Raw genomic sequence first — 16,542 nt, 5'->3', positions numbered from 1 at the left:
AAACTCTATTAAAACCAAACTACACAGAGATTTGTGAGGATCATGGTATGGAGTATAACTGAGGAATTCAGAAATACCAAATAGATACTACCTTGAGCAGTACAGAACCTAAACCTGAAGGAAAACTGCTGGGAATAAAAACCCAATGGTGCAGGGCACAGCCCTAGAGGTAAGAGACCAAAAATGTTTAGAGCATGAATAAGGGAAGGGACTCAGAGAAAACAAATAATAGCAAGCACTAAAATAACAAAATATAACATCTAAACCTGAGGGCACTTTCTTGAAAGATATGGCTCACAGAACTCTAGAGTAGATAGGGGACATTGTCCTGAAGCTGACTTAGTTCTGAGAGATAAATCAGGCCTATAGAGGAAAAAAAATGTACTTCTATCATCCACGTTCAGAGGAGAGGAAGGAGCCTCAAAGCTTAAAAGCTAAGAAAGTTACCCTACTGTACATCTCCCCCTCGCTGCCATAGGAACCTCCTCTAAATAGCCCGGGAAAGCCTATCTCATTATACCATGGTGTGTGTGTGGGGGGGAGTTTATCTGATAACATACACATTTATTATAAGAAAATAGCAACATACCAGAAAAACACAGGAAGAAAGCAGATGAGTAATTATAATATTGCAAAATAAGCTATTATAAATTAAGAAAATGAGAGAAGTTTGGAAATAACTGAACAATCAAAAATAAATAAGCTAAAAAATGAAATGGTTAGACAAAGATACAAAATGAAAACTGATGGCTCATATGAAATAATTAAGAAATAATCAAATTTATAATGACTTAACTTTGAAAAGCTCAAGGGTGAATAACATCATGGAAATTCAATAAGGAAGATAGAAGAAGGAAAGGATAAAAATTGAAAAATAAAATAAATATATGTGGAGTGTCAAACAGAAAGCCAAAGAAATGGAACAGAAAAAAATATATGAAAAACTGTCCTGAAAAGTCTTAAATCTACATACAGTCATACCAACTAGTTGGAAAATTTGACCAGAATATTAATCATGGTATGTGACCTAATATATTAACTGGATTTTGTCATCTAGGCATCCCCATTAAAAAATTTACATTATTGATATGGGAGAGAAAATCGAATTGACATCAGATTCTTTTTTTTTAAAGATTTTATTTATTTATTTAATTGACACAGACAGAGAGAGAGAGAGAGCAAGAGAGGGAACAAGCAGGGGGAGCAGGAGAGGGAGAAACTGGCTTCCCGCCAAGCAAGGAGCCCGATGTGGGGCTCGATCCCAGGACCCCGGGATCATGACCTGAGCCAAAGGCAGACGCTTAACGATTGAGCCGCCCCGGCGCCCCAAATTGACATCAGATTCTTGACAACAGTATTAAATGCTACAAAACAATGGAGAAACATTTATTTTTTATTCTCAATGAAAGAAAAGATGAGCCGTGGATTTTTTATATCTAGCCAAATTACCCTTGAGGTTTTGCTACTGAGAAGAATGCTAAGAAAATATAAGAATTCAGGAAATACTGTATTCATTAGCCCATTCTGGAGAATCTATTTATCAATATGCTTCATAAATCATGAAATGAGTAGAGATGTTTCAAGACAAATGTCTATGGTAAGCACAAAATATATTTAATTATAGAACTCACACTTCAAAAAAGGTAATAGGAGAATAAAAAATTAGTGGGTCAACAATAAAAGACAGACATCCCAATTAAAAAATGGGCAGAGGACTTAAACATTTCTCAAAGAAGCTACACAAATGGCCAATGGGAACATTAAAAGATGCTCAACATTATCATCACATATTGATAAACAGATCATCAGCCTTTAGGGAAATGCAAATCAAAACCACAAATAGATATGCCTTCACAACTTCACAACTACTAGGACGACACTGTTAAAGCCAAACGGACAAATACCAGCAACAGCAACAACCGCAAATAGAAAATAGCAAGTAATGTAGAGGATGGAGCAAAATTAGAACCTTGTAAATTTGCAGGGGGTGATATGGTGTAACTACTGTGAAAAACAATTTGATGATTCTTCAAAAAGTTACACATAGGATTACCATATGACCCAGCAGTTCCACTCCTAGGTATATGCCCAAAAGGTTTGAAAACAGAGACATAAACAGATATTTGTACGCCACTGTTCATTGCAGCATTACTCACAATAGCCAAAAAAGGTGAAAAAAGTCTAAGTGTTCATCCTGGATGAACAGAATTTTCAAATGTGGTATGTACATACAATGGGAAATTATTATGCCATAAAATGGAATAAAGTTCTGATACATGCTACAGTATGGATGAACCTAGATGAACCTTGAAAATACGTTAAGTGAAATGAACCAAGCACAAAGGAAAAACATTTGCTTATAGGAAATTCCTGCAATAGACAAATTTATAGAGACAGAAAGATTATAGAGTTGATGGGGGCTGGTGACAGGGAGAAATGAAGAGCTACTGTTTAATGGTTTCAGAATTTCTGTTTGGGATGATGAAACAATTTTAGAAATAGATAGTTGTGATTGTTGCACCACATTGTGAATGTACTTAATGCAATGAATTGTGCACTGAAAAATGCTTAAAAGGATGCATCTTACATGTATATTTTATGGCAATTAAAACTTTTAAACAGTGGGTAGGTATTATCAACTCTATTATATAGAAGTGATATAATTATTAAGATACAGAATGGGAAGAAGTAGAACTAGAATAAGGTCACGGGTTGCCATGCAGGCGTTGGCTAGCAGAAAAGGATCACCTCTTGCATCTGACAAATCAAGTCAGAGGAGCTTAAATAAATTTAATGGAACAAAAATCTCTAGCCCTGCTGCTTGGCTGTCTTCGTGGAATTGCTTATCACCGGAATCCCGAGTTTGCTTGGCCTTTCCTTTTATCTGTCATCTCTGTCCCTTTGACTGTTAGGATCATTTGCCTGGTTGTCATTTCTAAAAATGGATGCGTTACAAGAATGAATTGTTCTTGAACTTCTAAAAATATCCTTTTCCTGTCTTATTGGATGAATAGTTTTCCATCTTCAAAATTCCAGGCTTCAAAGAATTTTCACTCAAACTCTGGATTCACTCTACTCTCAGCTGGTATGTATTTTTACCAGTGAGCAGCCTGATGCCAGCCAAACGCTTATTTGTTTGTAAGTGGCCTGTTTTGTCATTTTTTGTTTTGCTGTTTTGTTTCCCTCTACTGTCTGGATGTCCTGAGAATCTTCTATTTAAAATTGGTGCGCAGTATGGATTTTTTCCCTCCTTCATCTTCCTTTCCATCTTGAAGTCTCAGTTGTCTCTGAATGCTGAGAAATTGTGTTTTCTTCTTTTTCTTTATCTTTTATTATTTCCTTCCCTTCATTTCTCTGTCATTGTTTTTCTGAAATTTCTATGAATTAAATGTTGGATCTTTTGGGTTGATCCTCTTTTATTTTTTAATTTTCTTCCCCCAGCCCCCTTCATGTTTTTAAAGTTTTATTTATTTATGTGACAGAGACAGAGAGAGCGTGCACACGAGCAGGGGGAGCGGCAGGCAGGAGAAGCAGTCTCCCCACTGAGCAAGTAGCCTGATGCAGGACTCGATCCTAGGATCCTAGGATCATGACCCGAGCCAAAGGCAGATGCTTAACCAACTGAGCCACCCAGGCGCCTCAGTCCCCTTCATTTCTATGTTCTAGGATATTTTCCTGGACTGAACTTTGCAACTCTTTTATTAATTTTTTTTTGGAAATAATATTTTTAATTGCTAAGAGTCCTTTCTAACCCTCTGTGGCTTTAATTTTTGTACATAAAGCAATATTTTATAAAATCTTCTTAACTTTTCTGAGGACACCTATGAAGGGTTTTCAGCTTTGTTGAGACTGTGTTCTCTAACTTATTTCTGGTTATGCGGATATGGCCCATCAATGAGCAAGTGCTACTTCAGGGTGATCAGGTAGAGAGCTAAGTATTGTATTGCCCTCCCTCCCACACCACTGAAATGGTGATGCTCTACTCTGAGGAATAAAATTGAGAAGCTTTATTATAAGTTTATTAAAAAGGTTTATTGTCTGAACCTCATCTCTAAATGCTCAGATGCAAGTGGTTTAAGTACTCAACTGAATACTAATGTTTAAGATAATCTTCATAGTGACTCTTACAATCACCCAGATTTGGTAACTTGATTCCAAGTTCCTAGAGTGAGGTAAAGTGAAGGAGTTTAAGCGCTGGGCCATTGGTACTCGGTTTGCATTTCAGAATTACCGAAGCAGACTATCTGTTATTTGGACTTGGAAATCTACTTTTTAATAAGATTGTTAAGAAAATCTTAGGCACACAGGGATCTAGGAACCATTAGTCTAATAGAACTCAAGGTTTACCCCAACCTCAAGCTTACAGCATCCCACCCTGAAGAACATAGGGGACATAAGTCAAAGCCAACCGGTCTGGGCCATGCTGCTGAAGAGGTGCTTTCAGACGGAGGAGGAAACACATTGAAGACTATTTGCTTATTTAGCATGTACTTTGGACTATTTTCATAGGATTCTGCTTTTACATCATGGCTATTTGCTTCTTTTGAGTCCATACTATTTTGAACTCCCTTCTCATCTGTTGATATGATAAAAGAAGTGTGAGCTCTTACTCTAGTCTCATACAACACTGAGAAGCCAAGTAAATTCCATGGTCAGGTATATGGGAAAGGAAAGATATTTAGTCTAGCTTCTAGTTGATACAAAAAAAATTCTTATGGCTCAACAGAAATCAGCAGAATTCATCAGGGCTATAGATCTACAGAGTAATTGGTTGTCACAGTGGTAAGTTTAATAAAGAGCGTGCATTTACTTCTCTACATAAAATAGTACTGCCCACCCCCATCCCTCTCTAATCTCTTGTGCTGATCCATTCTTCATCATAACAGTTATTACCACTTTACAGAGTATATTATAATTTATTTTTATTGTCTTCTCCCGAACTAGAATTTAAATTCTATTCAAAGTGGACATTTGTTTCCTCTCTACTCTTAGCATGATAGGCCTCCAATAAATACATACTGAGTAAATGAATTTACCTTCATATCTTTTACTCTCTCTGCTGAAGTCCTACCTAGAGATGATAAGTAGGCATAAGATTGGCTACTGATTGTGACCACAAAAATTGACTTTGGAAGAAGATACAAAAGTCCTGATTCTAGCAATAAGCATAGTATCCAACAATATTAACACCAAAATAAAAGTCAAATGTTAAAAATTCAAATCAGTAAAGGTTTCTGTGAAAAATTTTTCAACTATTGGGGTACCCAAAAGAAAAGACAACTCAATAAGCCTGTTAACTTCTTAAGGAATCAGAGGGTACACACATAAGCTTTTAAGTTTATTTGTAATTACATAGGTACATACTAAATCTAGAACCGGTATGTCTGTATAGAATTTCAAAAATGATTCTTTCCATTTCTTTATGCCTGAATTCTTGAGCTTCATTTTGATAGTCATATAGAATAAGGGATATTTAGTATGAAGGAACTCATTAGAGAAGCACTGTGGTAGTCTAATGAGACACTTTTGAAAAAAAAAATTAGTGCTTGACAGTTCAAATTCATTACTGCTGACAACACTGGCAGCTTAGATTAGTATGTACTCTCACACCAAAAATAGTATTTGAAGCTAGGTAAACAACTAAGACAATAAAATTGTGTGATTTTAAAAACCATAGATCATAGGGGTTTTTTTCCCCTGAAAAAGAGGGCAAAAAGATTGACTTGTTGGTCTATTCCATTGTAAATAAACACAAGTAGAATTTCTAATTCACAAAATTTTAATACAGAACAAGGTAAATGTATGTCACTTGAATTTCTACAATTATAGTCAGCCATGTTCTACACATAATGGGCTACTTGGCACAGTCCCTTCCTGCGGTTCCTCGTTTGACCTCTTACTGGCAACTTTTTCCCTTCTCTAATTCCAGAAAATTAAAACCCCTCTCTAGCGACTCTAGTATATTCTGTGTCTTAGGTAGTTCAAGGGCTATCCTCATTCTTAGTGTCTCTGGCCAGGAGAGAAAGACTCTTTATAGGAAACTAATCTATAGTCACTGAATCTTGGAACTTGGACTCTGAAGAGACAATATTTGAAACAGGGCATGTGACGTGAAGATGCAAGAATGTCCTGTACATAAAAGGCACAGGCCTTGCAGCAGCAATGTATGGAACGCATACAGCCACAGAACTAAAAGCCTAGCTTCATTATAAGAATAGTTCTTTGCAATAATGAGAGAAAGCCTCCTAGTAAGAAGCTTCTCTGTTGGGGTGGTGAGCTTCTCAAGAGACACTGGTGGTTAAGAGCATGAACTTCCCTAGTCAGGGCTCTATTATCCCATATATATAGTCCCTTAAGTTGTCTACTCAGGATATAGTCGTCGCTCTAACACTGTGACCGTTTCCACTGCAACATCTCCTGGTCCAAGTAACTACCACCCTCAGTTGGCCTGCTGAGGCCTTTTAAGTTTTCCTACTTTCATTCTAACTGCACTAAAATCTACCTTCAACATAGCATCCAGAGGGATTCTTTTGAAACTTAAGTAAAATCACACCATTCTTGTGGCCAGAGCTTCCCAATTCACTGAGAGTAGGTGTGAAAGACCTAGAAAAGTCTTTCCTTCTCCCCCCACACCACTGCCTCTCCACCTTACCCTTGGCCCGACTGCATCATGCACTCTCCTCTCTGCTCCTCCACTCCAGACACCACCTCAAACACACCAATGTCCCATCTTAGAGTCTTGGCACTAGTATTTTCTAGAATGCTTTCCCCTTGTTTCTATGCATGACTAATTTCCTCACCAACTTTAAGTCTTTGCTTAAACATCACCTACTCACGAGACCTATTCTGACCACCCTATTTAATATTGCACCTGTTCATCTCTATCCCTGATCCCATTCTAGTTTTCCCATAACACTTACCACCTTCTAACATATTATATAATAAACTTATTTCAATTATTGCTTTTATGAACTGAATGTGTCTCCCCAAAATTCATATTTTAAATCCTAACCCCCAATGTGATGGTATTAAAAAGTAATTAGCTTATAAAAGCAAAGCCCTCATGAAGGGGACTGGGGTCCTTATGAGAAGAAACAGGGGGGGAGCTTATTTCCTATCTCTGCTCTCCACCATATGAAGATACGACAAACAGGGGACCACCTACAAACCAGGAAGTGGTCCTCACCAGAACCTGACCACACTGGCGCCCTAATTTCTGACTGCCAGACTCCAGGACTGTGAGAAGTTTATGTTATTGATAAACCACTCAGTTTATGGTATTTTGTTATATTAGCCTGAGATAACTAAAACCACTGCATATTGTTTTTCTCCCACAAACAAGATTATAAGTTACATTAGGCCATTTAAGGGATTTTTGTTGTAAAGACTCAAGAAACCCTTTTATTATTCTTAAGATAGTTCACAAACTTCAGTTTTGTTTAGAGCTTTTGATTTCCAGACGCCCTTACAAAATCTAAACATTATTTTCCATAAGTCTTTAAATTTTTCATTTACATTCACCTATATATAACAATTAAAATCTAATAGAAAGGTCTCCATGCAGTCACTTTTGTTTCTTTACATACTTTTCTCTTTCTTTCTTTTTCCTCACTGGAATTATCTTCAGTTATACTGCCAATGTTAAGCCTGTGACTAGCTTCTCATTTCCCTTTAGCTAACTGGCTGTAGGAATCTTACCTTTTGAAAACAACTTTTTGGTCTAAGTTACATGTCTAAACATACCCTACCCCAGGCAAATTCCAAGGACTCTAAACATAATTACCATTTATACTTTAACAAGAAATTCTCATTAGCATTAGTTAAGTGTGAGGGTTGCTGGAGGGAAGGGAGGTGGGGGGATGGGGTAAGTGGGTGATTGACATGAAGGAGGGCTCGTGATGTATTGAGCACTAGGTATTATATGAGACTGATGAATCACTGACCTCTACCTCCGAAACCAATAATACATTATATGTTAATTAATTGAATTTAAATTAAAATAATTAAAAATAAAAAAATAAATAAATTTAAAAAAAAGTGTCCCTAATTGTTTTCACTAACCAAGGAATGAAATTGTTAAAAGGAAGGCAAACATTCCTCACATGTTCAGTTTTAGCAGAATAATATTTCCAGGAGATAAGTGAATATGTGAGGTCAGCCATCAGCACAGTATTTTATGTTTATGAACTCCATTAGAAAAGCATTAAGTTTCTCCTCCATCTAGCTAGGCCATCTCTACCATTATCACACAGAAGTTCCACTTTGGTTTCTCTCAGCATGGCCCCTCGATCATGACCTGTCCATTGCGGTTCTACATGTGTTTCTTTCTTTTTTTTTTTTTTTTTTGCCATTAAATCTTTATTTTAGGAATACGTCCTCAGCAGATACATATTTATTTTAGAAAAATATTATCTGTGCCTTAAATAATTCTCAACATGATCCATCTATTTAACCAATACATCTATCTGTCACTCCGTGCTCCTTTTAGATCAGGTTCTTTGGAAAAATGATTATATCCCTCTGCTGACAGACCATCATCATGACTTTCATCTCAACATGTATTAGTGTTACATAATATATCATGATCATTTTCCTTTGTTAAAATTAAATGCTTCCTCATGTGTTCTGAGACTATAGTCTCTGCAGTGTCCTTCTGAAAATTACTGGACACTGCCCTACCAATTGTTCTCTTTTCTTTTTTTTTTTAAGATTTATTTATTTGAGAGAGAATGGGCACAAGCAGGACAGGCAGAGGGAGGACAGAGAATACCAAGCAGACTCCACGCTGAGTGCGGAGCCCAATGTGGGGCTTGATTTCATGACCCTGAGATCACAACCTGAGCCGAGTGGAAACCAAGAGTTGGATGTTTAACCAACTGCACCACCCAGGCACCCCAATTTTTCTCTTTTCTGTAAAGCAGTTTCTACAAAGAATTCTTCATAAGAGAACATATTTCTATCTCTAGCCATAAATCCGTCATTTTATAATAAATCAAAATTCATTTCCATATAGCTAAATTTTGTTATTTGACATCTGCTATGTAGATAATTGCTTGATTCCAATCTCTTCTTCATTATTTCACTATCATAAACTTCAACTTGAAAAGAGATTTAAATGTCACTTATTTCCCTAAATTCTCTAGTTCTCATTTTAAAATATCAAGAATGTGGAGAATGATAGTCAAAGGAGATAAGCCAGCACCATGCAAACACATTCAAAAACAGAAAGAAGTATAATTTTTAAATAATTGCTCAAAAACTACTCTACTATTATAAAATACCGATGTAATAGCTGTGCTAATGGAAGTATTTACAGTCTTAAAGATCTTTTAGAGATTTGCATGCTACTTAGACTAAATCATGATGAAACTATCAAACATTGGAGGAAACTAATTCCGGGCGGTAAGAGGTAATGCCAATATTTCACCAATTTTGCCTCAGAGAATAATGAAGCAAAGATCAGCATTCATAAGAGCAGTTTATCAAAGACATGCTTAAATCTCTCAGTTGTTAAAGAGTAGACGATGAAATGACAGGGCTTTAAGTTTCTATCTAACTGTGCTCTGCTCAACTCCCAAAGATCTCTCAAATTTCAAATCTAGTGTCTCAAACACATGGCTTATTTCATTCTATTCAGAATTCAGCAAGCTGTGACAACATTAAACATTTTGTTCTGCTTCATTGAATTGAATATACTAGTTTAATTAGCTTGATAATAAATTTTTACAGACTCATAATTTCTGGAAAGAATCAAAGGCATTTGTTTATTACACCAAAATGCATGTCTTTCCTTAATACATTGCATTTTGACATTGATATATGGTGGGGATGAGGGAAAAAGACTCATGAGTGACCTTGAAAGGCTTCTCAAGATAGCTTACACTATTTAATTTCTGAGCAAGTTAGACACTAGCATGCTTCAAGAGTTTCTCAATGTTTTCCTGGTGACAGATATACCTCTTGTTGCCTGCTACATTCTGTAAGATTTCAAAGTGCACAGGGACTGGAATCCTTTGCTACCAAACATATTGGAAAACCACAGACATGATTAGACTTGGTGGTTTTATGTGTTTTATCAGCCAGTGACATCATGACAGATGAGAATGTTCTGCCAAGAAAAGTCAAAATTTCCTAACATTAAGGAATTCACAGACAAATCACATGTACTAAATGTCATTTAATCTATACAATGATTTGAACATAATCCAGACCCACGGCAGGAAAAAATCCTCAACCACCAAGCTTGTTATAGCAAGACATTTGATTCAGAGCAAAACACCAAGTCAGGATTTGCAAACTATTTAAATAAAACAGTTTGATATCTACAAAAAAGGAATATGTTCTTTTGTTTTTCCACTATTATCTCATTTGATGAAGCGTCAAACTCCCTACGGGGAAAAACAGACAAAAGCTAGTAAATAGTACCTTGCTTTTAACGTTCTTCTTTTATCTGTGAATCGCAAAAGGAATATAGCAATAAGTAAATGAGTTGAATGATGTATTCAGAGAACAGAGCTTTCTACCAAAATTGCTTCTCTTAGAGATAAAACTCTACAATAAGTGTGTCCAAGGGGAGATTAAAACAAGTCAGCAGTGTTCCTCTAAGACAAATTGGCATTACACTTTCCAAGGAAGGGCTTTTTATCAAGCATAGTCATTTAGATAAAGGATAATACACACTTCCCAATTTTTCTAACACCAAGGTAATCTTTATAGGATCATGTCCAAAACCAAGTTTCTTAAAAGCCACACTCTGTGGACAATTGCCTAAGAGAACAATGACCCAATCCTCATAAAAGGGGATTTAATAAAGCAGAATGAAGCCATGATTGGGTTCTTTATTTATGAGACATCGAGGAGCAGCTGCATGGTGTGTGCTACTTTCTAAATGGGTTCCGCCTCCAGCAGTTGTCTAGACCAGATGGAAAAGTGACAAGCTCCACTTAATATGTCACAGCATCAGCATGGTCATAAAAGAGTCCCCAGCAATTCTCTTTTGAACAGAAGCCACCTGTTTACTATAAACACACCACTTATTTCTCAAACTGCAATTTTAATTTGCAACTTGCACCTGAAAGGTAGCACACCTTTGAGTTCAAAGCTGCCAGGTTGCAAGTCAATCATGAATATTTGAAGACTTCAAATCTCTGTGGTAGAATTTGGGCAGTTTAAAAACTTTAATGTGTCCAAAGCTTGGTTGTAAATGATCCAATCCATCTTTTCTTAGAAGGGAGTTTTGTCATAATTATAATTTCAGTTGCCATTTTATTTGGCTCTTGCTTTATTCTAGAACTATGCTTATTAGAAACAGACTCGTTACCCTTTTGGTTATTAGAAACAGATTCATTATGCCATCTACTTTATCTCAGTAGCAGAAATTTAGGCCGAAAAACTGAATATTGGGCTCTAGCCTATAGCTATTACTTCTTCACAAAAAGGAGTGTTTCATTAGGCATCTGGAGCCCCTTGCCGTTCTTTATGGGAGATCATCGGTGTCTCTAGGTGTATATGATGGCTTAGGAATGATCATACCTCTCATAGGAGGGAAAGAAAAAATTACTTTAAAAAACTGGAGCTACTACACAAATCTAAAATCAAAGATAACAGACATTGCTAGAGCATCAATTCGTATTACTGTGCGATAAATCTATTAGAGCAGACACAATCTCTCTCTGAACCAAGGCATTCAGCACAGGAATGAAGCAAAAGTAGGAAAAAAAAATTCTTACTTGGATGATGAATTCTACAAGAAATTTATGGTATAGCTCAGTTTTTCTATTACAGGTTTTATTAGGAGCCTGAGATTAAACTTGGATCCCTTCAGGATCTAATGCACAGATAATTTTTCTTGCCCTTTTTCATTTTGGCTACAAACTTACCCACTAAGTTAATAATACTGAATCCAGAACATGTAAAGGATTCTTCATGTAGTAGTATTTCCAAAAAGGAGTAAGAAGAAGTTTCATCAGCAGGGTTGGAGGACAACAGAGGTTAATTGGGAATTTCTCTAGTTGCTGATTTTTTAGGAGGAAAAACACAAATTTAGACAGCAGCATATGTTGTGTCCCTGCATCATGTTGATCTGCCTGCCTATGTTAGAAAGTCTGAAAGGGTTCATTAGTTAAAAACATGTAGATATGGTCCTTGCTTTTGTTTTAAACTGCGTATCTATGTTACATACATATTTTTTTTTTTATTTCATAGAACCAAGTCTTCTGGTTTATACTTACTAGGAAAAAGCCACAGAAATCATTGGAATTGTTAAAGGGACAACTGACGGCTTAGAATATGTGTAAGGCACTGCCACTCTGGGAGCCTGGATAGCCATGATAGTGTTGAATTACACACTCTGAAGCAATCCATATCAGCACATCATACATACCATGCCATTCATTTACACAGACAGCTCTTGTTTTATATATATATATATATATATATATAAAGTATATACACAGTATATATGTATATACTATAGACAAGCTATTTTACAAGACAGAAATGGGTCAAGTTTAATGTCAATTACTGCAATGATTACACACATAAACAAAGAAAGAAACCACTTTCTTACTCTTGTCCTCTCCTAAACTCCCACCACAAATATTCAAAGGTTCAGGATGAAAGACAAATTAGCAAATACTCTAATGTAGGCATGCGAGTCATGTAGCAGATTGCATTTTGATGTCCAGGATCCAGCAGCTTTCTCTGTTTCACCATATTTTCATGTTCTCAGCTAAGCAGCTCCTACAGGGGGGACCACAGCCATCATTTTGTACAAATGGGCTTGCGGTAACTCACTTGTCATCCTTCACAGCAAGCCCTGCAGTGCTATTTCCCAGCTTATAAGAAACAGAAGGATCTCATCAAACATATATGCAGAATAAGTGGTGAAAAATAAAATGCTTCTGACTTTATGCATTCAACCAAATAATGCTAAAAGTATTTCTGAATATAATATCACACAGATTCAAAGAATAAAAATAAAAGTACATTTCTTTTGTGAGAAATAGGCAATCTCTCACTTAAGAGAGAAAAACATAAAATAGTATTTCTTTTTATAAGAGAAATTACCTTAATATTGAGTATGGTAGTCAGAAAGTTTCTCCTAATATATACAGCATGATCTCATCATTTGTCAGAACACTTCTAACAATCTTTCTTCCAAGGGAGACGTGCTCTCACAATTAAACAAGCATTTGTTTGCTTCTACACCTATTTGGTTAACTCCTGATAAAGGGAAGAGGGCAATTTAAGTTTTACAAAAATATAAAAGTGGCACTTTTATTTTTATATTTTACTGTTTGCTACTTGCAAGGTGGTTTACAAGTCGTTAGCATATCCTTCTAGTACTTGTCACAATTAACATTCCAACCTTAAAGCTGAGAAAGCAGAAAATAAAAGATTTGTACAATGCTACTGACTAAATCTGGTATAGTGCAGGATTACTCTTGAATTGAAGTAATTCACCATTTTTAATTCAAAAGTTTTACCAAAATAGGTAAGATATGGCAAATCAGAACATGTGCAAATTACTTTTTTTTTTGCTTCCCAATATGATGTTACAAGTTTATGGTAGAGTAAATTTGGCCTTAATATTTCAAATTTAAAAATTTGAGTCATTTAGGAAAATATTTATTATGCTTGAGATACCTTTGTATAATTAGAAATAATCATATTTTCATTTAATTATTCATGTCATTCTGGGGGGGTTAAAAAATTAAATGACTTCAAAGTAGTTTGTAGGGTCTACATTCATGCACTGCCCACCTGAAAATCTTTAAAGCTACATAACTCAGTAAAATTTTCTTTTATACTACTATTTATGTCAACTGACACAAGTAGAACAAAAATAATTAAAATATTCATTTCCATCACCTTAGTAATTTAATAACTATTATCAATATTATTTAAAATATTTGTAAACAAAGTAATCTGTATTTATTATCCTTTTATAGCAACATACTACAGCCATTAAAGGTTTGTTCTCAATTGAATACTGTATAGGATAAGGAACATGGAGAATGTAGCCTATTGACTTCTATATTGCTAGCAACTAAGTACAGAATTAGATTACAAATTTTGTATTATAAAATTTTATACTATTGCATGCATTAATTCTTGATATTAAGAATTTAAACAATAGAGAATGGTACAGACTAAAATAAAAGCCCCCTTCCGTTGACTTATTCTCACCTAAAACTCAACAAATTCACAAAGTTAGTATTGTTATTTCATTTTACAGATGACAAAACTAAGGCACAGACTGGCTCTGTACTCGAGTATCACTGATTGAGCAGCAGACCAGAACTCAACCCAAAGCTCTGAAGCCCCAAAATCCACCTAGTTACGAGTCTCAAAATTTAATAAGCATAAAAGATACCAGTTTCTGGCCAAGATGGAATAAAAGTTTCCAAATTTATCCTCCTGCCTGCATCAATTAAAAAGATGGACAAAATACATGAAACAGCATTTTTTCAAGATATTGGACTTCAGGCAGTGAAAGACAGGGATCCCTGAAAGATGAGAAACAAATGAGATGAGCCCTGCACTTAACCTTAGCTTGCTGTGGAGAGGGTTTCTAGGCTTAAATGCAGTGAAGGGAGATACCTGTGAAGGTCAGCAGTCTGCCACAGTTGAGGAGGCAGAACTGGAAGATTAGACAGCTAGCGTTCACAGGACAGAACACTGGAAAGGAGAGAGCTGCACAGAAAAAGGCCAGAGACCTTTGGAAGACGTCCCTTATATATTCAGCTGCTTAGTAATGCATGTATATGAAAAAACAATGCAAGGCCAGGAAAAGAACCACCAGAAATAAGAGCTGAAGAAGACAGAAGAGTGGAAATAATGCCCATTCCCACCAACCAGGCTGAACAACTTCATAATTCACTGGCCACTGAATAAAAAACTCACAAGGGTCTTCGTAATGGGGTAAAAATTGCCCTAGACTAAATGCTAACAAAGCTGAAAAGCAAGACCCAATAGGACCATATTCTTTCTGTATAAATCAGCTCTCTCAGAACAGAGCTCAGGAATATTTTAGAAAATTATTCAGTGGCCAAAAATGTAGAATTTACGCTGTCTGGCATCTAAACAAAGATTATAAGATGTTAAAAGAAACAAAAATATATCACCTATAATGAAGAAAAAATAAATCATTCAAAAAAATGACTCATAACTAGCACAAATTGAATTAGCAGAAAGAGATATTAAAACTATAATCCACAAAGCTAACACTATACTTAATGGTGAAACACTAGATGCTTTCCCCCAAAGATCAAGAATAAGACAAGGATGTCCACTTGACCACTTGTAATCTACAAGTAATCTATCATCCTGGAGGTTCTTGCCAGGGCAATCAGGCAAGAAAAAGAAATAAAGGTATCGAGATTGGAGAGGAAAAAGTAAACTACAGTTGACCCCTGAACAACTTGGGGGTCAGTGGTTCAGACCCCGTGCACTGTCAAAAATCCATGTATAATTTTTGACTCCCCTAAAACTTAATTACTTATAGCCTACTGTTGAACAAAAGCCTTATCAATAATGGTTGATTAACACATATTTTGTATGCTAAATGTATTATATACTGTATTCTTACAATAAAGTAAACTAGAGAAAAGAAAATGTTAAGAAATCATAAGGAGGTAGAAATACATTTACAGTATTGTAAGTATTTATTTTAAAAATCTGTGTATAAGTGGACCTGCACAGTTCATATCTGTGTTGTTCAAGGCTCAACTGTATATCTATTATTAGATGACATGATCTTTTATATTAAAGAACCCTAAGGAGTCCACTAAAACACATACATTAGTAAACCACGTTGGAGTGAACAAGAGAATCCTTGTGCATTATTCCTAGGAATACATATTGGTATAGCCACTGTGGAAAACAATATGGAGTTTACTCAAAAAATTGAAAATAGAACTACCATGTGTCCAGCAACCTCTCTTCTGGGTATATATCTGAGGGAAATGAAAACAGGACCTCAAAGAGATATCTGCATACCCATGTTCATCGCAGCATTATTCACAATAATCAAGACATGGAAGCAAACTGAAGTGTCCATCAATGAATGAATGGATAAAGAAAGTGGGGTATGCATACACAACAGACTATTGCTCACAATAAAGAAGGAAATCCTGCCATTTGTTAACAGCATGGATGAATCTTGAGAGCATTATGTTAAATAATATAATCAGAGAAAGACAAACACTATATGAGCCACTTACATATGGAATTTTAAAAAGTACCACTCATAGAAATAGAGTAGATTAGTTAGTTTCCAGGGATTAGTGGGTGAGGCTAATGAGATGTTAATCAAAGGGTACAAATTTCCAGGCAAAAGATGAATAACTTTTGAAGATCGAATGTACAGCATGGTGGCTACAGTTAACAATATTTATTGTTTACTTGAAAGTTGCCAAGAGAGTAGATCTAAAATGTTCTCAACACAATAACAAGAATGAAAATGTGAGGTAAAATATGTGTTAACTAACCTTATTGTGATGATCATTGTGCAGTACATACATATGTATCAAATCATAT

This window comes from Zalophus californianus, chromosome 2, assembly GCF_009762305.2.
Source record: "Zalophus californianus isolate mZalCal1 chromosome 2, mZalCal1.pri.v2, whole genome shotgun sequence".
Taxonomy (NCBI): Eukaryota; Metazoa; Chordata; class Mammalia; order Carnivora; family Otariidae; genus Zalophus; species Zalophus californianus.
Note: the sequence above shows the minus strand (reverse complement) of the source record.